The 10135-nt window shown below is 33.5% G+C and overlaps 1 long non-coding RNA gene across 5 annotated transcripts; it reads left to right on the forward strand.

Annotated features, from left to right (window-relative positions):
* The first annotated feature begins 7204 nt into the window (after positions 1-7204).
* On the forward strand, positions 7205-9826 carry LOC110860233. Of its 5 annotated transcripts, none has more exons than XR_004837231.1 (5): positions 7205-7430; positions 7543-7630; positions 7695-7828; positions 7922-8059; positions 9381-9826. It is a non-coding gene; the product is annotated as an uncharacterized LOC110860233 (long non-coding RNA). The 5 variants fall into 5 exon arrangements; XR_004837230.1 differs by having other exon boundaries at positions 7207-7445; positions 7725-7828; XR_004837229.1 differs by having other exon boundaries at positions 7218-7445.
* The last annotated feature ends 309 nt before the right edge of the window (positions 9827-10135 follow it).

Here is a 10135-nt window from a genome sequence, read left to right on the forward strand (position 1 = left end):
TCAAGGTGATGGGGTGACAAGTAGCTTCATTTATTACTCGATAGTAAAAGCGTACGACGGTATGTTCACCAATAAAACATAATTTTGCATTCAAACTATTCTGACTATTTTAACTATTTAAATTATTTTGTGAAATTCGGTTTAAATTAGTGATTTATAAGTGTAGATACACAATATGCAAATATTTTACAACCAAAGTATTTGCAATGTTTGTTATCGCTTGGATCAATTAATATAAAGAGGAAATTGTTATCGGTATACAATAAGTAAACATATTTATTTAAAGGTTAGGTGAATAATACATCTAATTTTAATCCGGATTGCGTGCTTTGATCTACTTGAGAATACTTTGCAAATTTTAAAAGAATCATGGAAAAATATAAGGTAATTCGTAAAATCGTCTAATACATATCTATTACGTCACTAGTTTAACACTTGCAATAGCATCGGGCTCCCATCAGTTAATTAGATTTGTAGGAGAACCTCTCATTTCCCTGGCACCTCCTTTCAGCACACTGTGCTAGCAAGCAGCAATTCCGTCGCATCTAGCGCAAGAAAATTATTTCCCCCCGAAAGTTGGTCTGGAATTTGGTTAGTTCTCCCGCACCAACGTCAAAGGCCGCCTTTGCTTGTCTGACGAGACCTAAAATATTGTCCAAAACGGGAAGATATAATGCTGTGGATGGATTTATATCTTCCCGTTTTGGCTAATATTTTAGGTTGTGACGGCCAGGAACCTTCTCATAAAGTCACTTATCTCGTGATAACTTGAAGAATCCCGTGCCGACATAAACTTTACTAGGAAACTTGACTTTTACTTGACTTCGACTTAAAAATGTGGCTAATTTGACTAAACTGGTCAATCTACTGGCAATACACGTACATATGAATGAATACTTGACTGACAAACAGTTACTGGTTTGCAGTAATTAAAATATCCAATTTATTACATGAAATCGTTGCACCAATTTTACAGACTGCTGCTTACTCTACGAGCTCTACTTACATACTTGCTTTCTTCTAGCTGCACGCACTGTCCTGTCTTGGTTACCATAGCAACGCAGTTCAATCACTCGCGCATACATCTCACTTTACCTCATATATTCACTCATACACTTTTACACCTGAAATTCACTCATTTTTACAACTTTAAAGCTATTTTACGCTATCACCCATGTTAATTACGGGGGCAACTATATGCCCAAGTCTAGAGTAGACATAAATATAAATTTACCAACTTACTAGCATAATTCAATTTGCCTCTGAGAGGAATTATTGACGTTTACGTAAACTACTAATGAAATAATTTTTAACTTAATCTAACTTAAGCTCACGCCCCCACATAGGTCTTTGAAAAATAAAGACGCAATAAATTTCTAGTATTATTATTTCATAGGCACATAATCATGCAAACAACACGGAAGTATTAGATTTGCACCTTAATTATTATTCCAAAAGTTTAAAAACTAAACCATAATTTGCATTTGTGTTTTCATGCAAAAAAAGATTACGTAAAAAATGTTTTTAAGTGGGATTTGGATTTCCCTGTACTTGCCGTGGATATGATTAACGCATTATTTTAAGTGAGTATAATTTTGTGAATCTAACTTGATTTATAATGATACGTACTCGTACGGTTTAGTATTATGTATGCATGGAAGTACGAGTACCTGTCGGACCTTCATCTTCTCCTCGCTTGTTGTCAGATGGAGTAGTGCTAAAGCTGTAATCACACACGTGGATTAACACCCACACAATTTATATGATTTGGACGGTTGTTATTTGTCTATGAAGGTTTCAAGTTTTTATTTGTGCAAAATTCGCTTGTCCACGTTCAATCTTGTTTGATAATGTTTAATTTAATAATTTTACTACGATTAACACCACTAAATGCAAATTTCGGAGAGTAGTAGGTAATTTAACATACGATAATAGTATTTCGTTGTGTAAGTCATTTCATGCTAATTGCATATGTAAATATGTCGCTCTATCCGTAAAACAGACGAATACACTGACTCTGTGTGTACGTGTTTTAAAATTGTAAATTGCAGAAACATAAATATTTAACTGGTAAAGGGTTATGGTATTCTTATAATAATTCTTTACGGGATATTATGCCTGACACCAGTGGCAAGTTGTTCCTCATTATTTATGACAAACCCCTGTTGAATTCATATCGTGTAAGTTTTGTTATCACCTAATTAAACATTCTTTGGGCGGGGTATAATTTATTAACTAAACACGTTTAAGATTAATTTTGCTAATTAAATGTAAACGATGGCCTTGAAATGTGGGATGAATAATGTTCGTATACCTGGTGCTCAATAGGACCTTTCAAAAATCGGGCAATATATATTTCGCCCAAGGGTTCAATCTTTCCAAAACTGGTCGAATTTTGAAATTAGATCAATAATTGCCTGTACAAGAAATTTTCAAAGTTCCAATGTTATTAGTTATGGAGAGCCCAATGGTCTATTATTTTGAAACAAACCATAAATATGAACGTATTCAGGTAGTAAGGTGAAATCATAGAGTAGGTAATAAAATATTAAATACAATTACATGTCTCAACAGATTTTAAATATGTTACTTAATTGATCGTTAGGTTGGATAGATGTACTGTATGTATCATTCAATTTCAATTTTAGCACATACATATATTAGCCCAATCGTGTTTACAAATTTGTCATCGGGAATTTGTTCAGCAGCAGGATAGTCATAATTTAGGTGTGGTAACTTTTAAGATAAAGCAAATTTTTAATAAAATTTGATCATATTATCATCGTTTTCCAAATTTATTTCACCATAGAAGCGAAATAGATTATGTACTCCACACTCTATTTGTCGCGATTCAAGTAATAATTTCACCAACAAATAGAATAATAATAATACCGCACTTAATTATATATAACTTTAGCAAAATATGCATCGATGAACCAAACAGTGTCATTCTACAAAACCCGTCACAAACCTTTTGTTTGTCCGTTTTCCCATTTTGCGTCATGTGCAAGAATACTTTTCTCATGTATCTCTCATACCAGTAGATTGGCAAGTGAGCTGCGTGCAGGAACGATAACTCCTTCGCCAACCTTACCGACATCACGCCTCTCATTATCCATACAAACTTACTCTGCAGAAAATTCTCTTGTAACATGTGACAACTCGAGTTGGTCATGTAACCCACCAAATTATTCTTCTTTTTACCAATGTATCTTCGAAGATCGGTAAAAACTGCGATCGTGCCCTTAATTTGAGCCATAATCGTGAACCACGACGTGTCCACGAATTTGCTAAATTGATCAATTGATTCTTCAACAATGAATAATTCTCGAGAATATTTAACCCCAAGTTTTTCCACTGATGTTTTTTCGCTTGCTTCAAAAATCCCGATGAATTTTTCATCTGGAATGACCAATTTGTATCCAGCCTGGAATAATTGTGACGACTTATGGAACACAAAGGGGTCTGGCGGTGCGATAATATTTGTTGTCACCTTTCCCAAGTACCAACTACTGAGAATTGTGGTGCAAAATAAGGACAGGGACATTAAGAATGACCATTTTTGACAGGGTTGCTGTCCTAAAAAGATTAGCCATGTGTCAAATGAATATTCGACGTTGAAGTGGACAACTCCTAGCAGAATGCTGCTGCTGAGTAGCGCAATCCATACGGATGTCTGGAACGGTTCAAATATAAAAAGCCAGCTAAATTGTAGCTTCGAACTGGGTTCACAGTACATGAGTTGTAAATATTTGTCGTCATAGTTAACCGCACTTGATCCACTGAACGAAACTTCCTTATTTAGGGGGGTACAATCCAAACAGATTTTTATAGACGGTTCCTCCAAATTTTCGTCGTAGTAGTCATCAACGTGTTGAAGAGTAAGGTTTAGTTCATCTTGAAGTAGTGTCCAAATCACTGTAAAACCGGAACATTTAGGGACTCTGTCAAAGTATAAAGGACAATTTCTTAATTTTGACGTCTTTGGGACTGTGGAGACATCAAGGACTGCGGGACGGTTTGATTTGATGAAGCCATTTAATTTTAATTCTCGCGGAAACCAGTTAAAGTAGCAGTGTGTGTCAAGATAATCAAAGTTTGTACTATCAATTTTATACAGTTTTGTCATCGGATTGTGGCATATATGACAGTATATGAATCTATTAAAGATGTCCGGGTTCTTGTTTTCGATTAAAATAAACACTAGAGGAGCATGAAATCCTGAATATCCTATTTTTTCTATAGTTTCCGGTTGCGATATCGAACTGTAAAATTATAAATACAATTTTTAAATTATATAAAGCCTTGGAAAAAATGTATATTTAATGCGCAATGATTTTTTTAGACTAAGATAAGATTAATACAAATTATTTACCTCATAAATTTCGATCCATCCATAATGTCTGCTTCGAATATTACGAAAAAAATGACATCTTCAGAGTATTTCGATGATGATGTGGACACCCAATGCATCAAATCATTACTTGATTGTGGAATAAGCAACATAGAACTTAAGCATAGACCCCATTTACTTGGAGTATTTCCTTTGTGCCGATTTGTAATTTTAAAATAATCGATATCACCTGCACCCACTGCTAATCGTTCTTCTATTTGGAATGTGTTATACTTGAGATTTGAACCTGCGTCGGAAATTCTAGTAAGAAATGAGTCTCCTCCCTGGGAACTGTTTGACATAATCTTTACAATACTATATTTGCAAACCTCCATATGGACAAATAGTCTTAAGGTAGACGGAGTGCCCTGAAGGACGGGAATCATTTCAATTATATAGACAGCAATTTTGCAAAACCTGATAATGTTTAAATCCATTTCTTGCAAATTACAAAGCTGCTCGAATCAGTTGGTTTAGAAACGAATGATTTTTTTAGTTACATTTCCATCCTACTCTCCGAAAAATTATTTTATAACTAAACTCGGCATATGTTTTTTTATAATAATAGAGTTTTTATTATGTTTAAGTTTTGTCAATCGGATTAGCGTACGCAATATAAAGTTGTAGTTACATATTTACATTCCAAAGTGGCTCTCAACTACAAATTAAATACTAAACTAAACTTTAAAAATGCACATGGGCAAAACTTCTAGCAATAAGAATCCATTCTTATTGGGGTTGAAGGGTAACAAAGTTTAGCGAGAATGAAACTCAGGTCTAAAATTACGTAAATTTGTGTTGACAACGTAAACCGAATATGGATTGTGAAAAGAAAATGAATTATGTTCATTTAATCCAGCATTTTAGTATATCCTTTACGCCGTGTTAAGATTGGACAATGCATATTGTCTATCTAGTCCTGCAGCTAAAGATCCTTCGTTTAAAGAAGTTTTAAATAAACCCAATATTTGCACTTCCTCCGTGACATTTAAATTTAATGGGCCGTACAATGTGATACTTGGGCAAATACATAATAATTCAAATAAAACTAATCATGCAACATATGTAGGTATGTATGTAGCTCGTAGTTTTCTATACACAAATATTTATTTTACATAACTATATTGCATTTTTATAATGCATACACAAAATAAAAACTGCAACATACTTCAGCACTGCAACCCCACAATTTCATAACAGTATTTCCGCTTCTGAGAAATATTGATTTGTAATTTTATACGCTTACATAAATATGTAGAATACCTAGACGAAAAAAATGCTTATTTAAATATTTCTGACAAAAATAATTTTGTATATACGTACATACATACGTTTTAAAAGGACTGGATTGAATTTATCTGTCAGAAATTTTGTATGGCATGAAATATACATTTTCAACAAATTTATGGGACCTTTATTACACAAATATGTAAATATGTAGGTCTAAGCTCATTTTGAGGAATACGTAAGTCATAAAAGTATTACACATTGGAATCATCGATTTGCAAGTACATAATTAAAGCCAATTTGCAGCAAATATTTACTTTACTACATATCACAAGAAAAATTCGTGATTAAACATTTCTGTTTAATTTTTATAAATAAGACTGTGAAATATTTGCATATGAATAAGAATTTAATTTCTTAGGGAGGCCTTTCTTCAAATTGATGCAAATCATTCAAATCTGTCAAATTCATATAATATGTACAAAAATATTCATATTTAATCAAGAAGGCCATATATTTATGCAATCCCCACCATCCCAAGTTATAGGTTAAATATGTACCTGTCCTCACCAAAACTTTCATACTATGCAAATAAACCATTAGTAGATCAACTTAAACTGAAAATAAATAAATACTTATTTTGTAATATGGGACTTCTATCTTCTCATTGTATTAATATCCCCACCTTATCATTACTTTTTCTTGTATGCCTAAACCAATTCAGACACGGTGGCACCATGATTATAAAAGAGCTGACCAGAAGAGAAAATTAATCTCATGGACGGAAAATTTTACAAACTCTATTCGTACTTCTACATGCAGACGAAGATTCCACGTAATTTATCTGCGAAACCATGAAAACCAAATAAAAATTTTTATTGTGTTTAGATTTTCATGCAATCTTGCATATATATGCAATGACATGCTCAACTTTTGTCATGATATTTCTTCAAAATTGATATCAATGGGTAAACGTATATCTTTTATTCACAACCTAAAAAAAATTGTGATAAATTTTGGCAACAAATTTTTACCCCAATATTTCTCCATTGATTCAATACAACTATGCACGTTGTAAATTAAATAAGTAATTTATGAAAATCACTCGCTCATCGAACTGGTTGGGTGGCTTATATATTTTTCTCTGACAGTCTTTAAACTGCTGCCAGGCCGTGCATTATATTTGTCACCGATTCGATTTTGCGTAAATTAATTATATCTCGTTCATGCAACCGCATCTAAATTACAAAGTTAAACATAAATGTCAAGAGTAAAAGTTGTCTGAAAATCCGTCGCTCCTTCTTTATGAACAGCATGTAACATCCTTGAAAATAAATTAAATCCATTCAGCTTAATTAATTCAAATTCAGACCCAGATTCAAATTCATTTAAATTTATTCAGGTTAAAAACACTTGGTACAGTGCAAATAATCGCATTTAAGTAAATACAAAGTATATTGTGAACAAAAATATACAGGAAAATTACTTCTACCTTCTACGCATGCAGTCGAGTCGATCTCTTTGAGCTACCAACTCCTTAAACCAAATCCTTTTAACAATGCGCATATTTTCTTTGGTAGACTGTAACTGAGGATCTCATGCTGCAGTTACATAGATTAATATACAGAACACACATATCGTTACGCATATGTTGACCATACATATGTTAAAGTTTAGGATAAATTTTACCATTTAAAGAATTCAATGTGTACGAATTTTTAAAACAGTCAAAAAAGTATCAATCAAGAATTATATATTTGTAGTGTTAATTAAATTTGCTTTCGCAACAAAGAAATGATGTTCATTTCGGGTGCTTATTTTAGCTGTAATTATGAAATATTGATTATTCCGGGTTCAAGTTTTTAAAATAATTCACCTACAATGTCTATCAATTGTAATTAACATATGTATATATTTGGCAGGTATGTATAGATGAAATCGCACTGATTGGGGATCCTCGGTTATCCAGCACAATGGAACTTGATGTAAATGATGACTATAGATAAAATAGTAAGTGACGTGTATTATATATATTTTATAATATATATTTTAAAAAAATTATTTACATTTGTAGGCTGCTAATTACATATGCTGTAATTTCCAGGACGTAGATATGTCTCTAGATCCAAATCCAAAAATGTCTACTGTGGAAGACAAATCATGCATACATATCTATATATTTACATGAGCGGATAATTTGCATAGGAAGTAAGTAGTTGAATTTAAATTATTAAGTATGGAATAAGTCCTTAGCTACGATCAATTAAACCCTTATAACAAATATAATTATTCCTTCTTTAGATACTCATAAATGGCACCAATTATCCTCCAACCGAAATTACTAATGAATGGAATTGGTTAAATATGCGGAAAAGCCAGATTGCAAAATGGAGGAAAATTCAAGAATTGAATGGTTAAGATAACTTCTTAACTAAATAGGTTTTGTGTGCATATTTATTTAATCAGACTAAAGAACGTCCGGGAATGAATGGGAATGCGCGCTCTAGCGAGTATATTGACAAATCAATAAACCCGCGAACTATAATAATTTAAATTTCTGAAAGCCCACTTCATTAGGGTCAATTTGGTATATCACTCTTAAATTTCAAAAATGGATAAGGGTAGAAGAAGCTTGTTTGAAAGGGAGCTGTTAGCAAAACGAGTGATGGAGTTCTACAACACGACAGCCAACCGAGACTCCAAGGTGACCTGGAACTTTTTTAAGCAGGAAGGAATTCCAAGTTCAAATGTGTATTCCTACATAAAAAAGTTCAAGGATTCCGAAAATGTGCAATTCAAGAAGCCAGCTGGTCGTCCGGCGAAGCTAGCGACCACTCGAGTGAAAAATAGAATTGAAAAAATTTTCAAAACCAAGCCATCAACGTCAGTAGCTGTAGCTGCCAGGAAAGTCAAAATTTCCAAAAGCTACGTGGGGGAAATTAAGGTCCATAAACTAGGAATCAAAGCAAGGACCAAAAAACCTGCACCAAATTACAAGCCCGTACAAGAAAGTCGGATCAAGGATTGATGTCAAAAATTGTTGAAGAAAATGCGTGGAAAAGTAGTGATCCTGGATGACGAAACGTATGTTCCGGTTGACCCTTCAAATCTTCCAGGGCGTCATTTTTTTCATAGCTCGGATCCCTCTGAAGTGGCTTATGAAGAAAAAGTACGAAAAAAAGACAAATTTCCAAAGAAATATTGCATTTGGCAATGCTTCTCCAGTCACGGACATGTATCAGACCCGGTAGTTCTCGAAGGGAATATCAATCAAGATATTTATCTGAAAAATTGCGTCAAGGCTGGATTGGAAGCATTTATTAATAGGTTTCACAAAAATGATAAAGTTTTGTTTTGGCCTGACCTCGCCACTTGTCACTATGCAAAGAAAGTGACCGAGTACCTCAGAAAGAAAAATATTGATTTCGTACCAAAAGATATCAACCCACCTAATGTACCCCAACTCCGCCCAATCGAAAAATTCTGGGCACGTTCTAAGTCAGTATACTCCCGGCTTCAAGATGTGCCTGACACCTTTCGAAAATTCAAAGGACGATGGAAGAAAATCACCTCGGAAGTGGCAAAAACTTCGGGAAAAAATTTAATGAAAAATCTTCGCAAGAAAATCGAACTAGTCGCCAACGGGGGTGTGGCGGCCTTAGCTATTAATTAAATTATGTAGGTACGTATTTGGTATTATACATATGCAAAAAGTTTAAAATTCCGATAACTAATTGTGATTTTATGACCACATTTTCAGACCATTCCCATTCATTCCCGGACGTTCTTTAGATTTTAGATTAACACATATATACGTACATAGCGTGTAGATTAGTTGTTAACTTTAATACATGGTATTAGCATTTTTGGACGAAGCTCATTGTATATTCTCCAGCACCGATGGAAAAAATGACAATTTGGTACCACAATTTAATTATTCCAACTAAAAATGAAAACTCAAATTTATTAATGATTAATCATTATCAAATAATTAGAACGCAGCTTATATCTGCAATTTCGCCCCTGTAGCGAGACCTAAATTTTTGGGTACGCTCTAAATCTTTCTGGTTTACACAGATAGTTATATGTTTAACTCATTGCTTTATCTGTAAATTTTATCGGGAAAATTTTAGTTTGATGAATAAAAATGAATTGTCGACCGACGCGAGTATTGTCGGTGTGGCAAAAGTCGTCATTTTAAATCAACACTGATAATCATGTCTACCATGCGATTTCTACCACAATTACTAAAATCGTGATAATTTGCGACTTTAAGTTTACCAAATGCACTGTTTATATTTTGAAATTTCAATGATTTCTGAAGCCGTATTGTGTAACTAATATACATTGCCATGAGCTTCGCAATCATATAGGCTTTTCCATTACGGGTAGATCCATCCGTGATTATTCATGAACATGGATAGATAAAATTACGCAATATTACAATTGAATTTAAACTTAATTAGGCAAGTGAATTTTTGAGGCCGGCAAGGACTTACCAGTGTATATAACGCA

The sequence above is a fragment of the Folsomia candida genome, unplaced genomic scaffold, assembly GCF_002217175.1.
Source record: "Folsomia candida strain VU population unplaced genomic scaffold, ASM221717v1 Fcan01_Sc030, whole genome shotgun sequence".
NCBI lineage: Eukaryota > Metazoa > Arthropoda > Collembola > Entomobryomorpha > Isotomidae > Folsomia > Folsomia candida.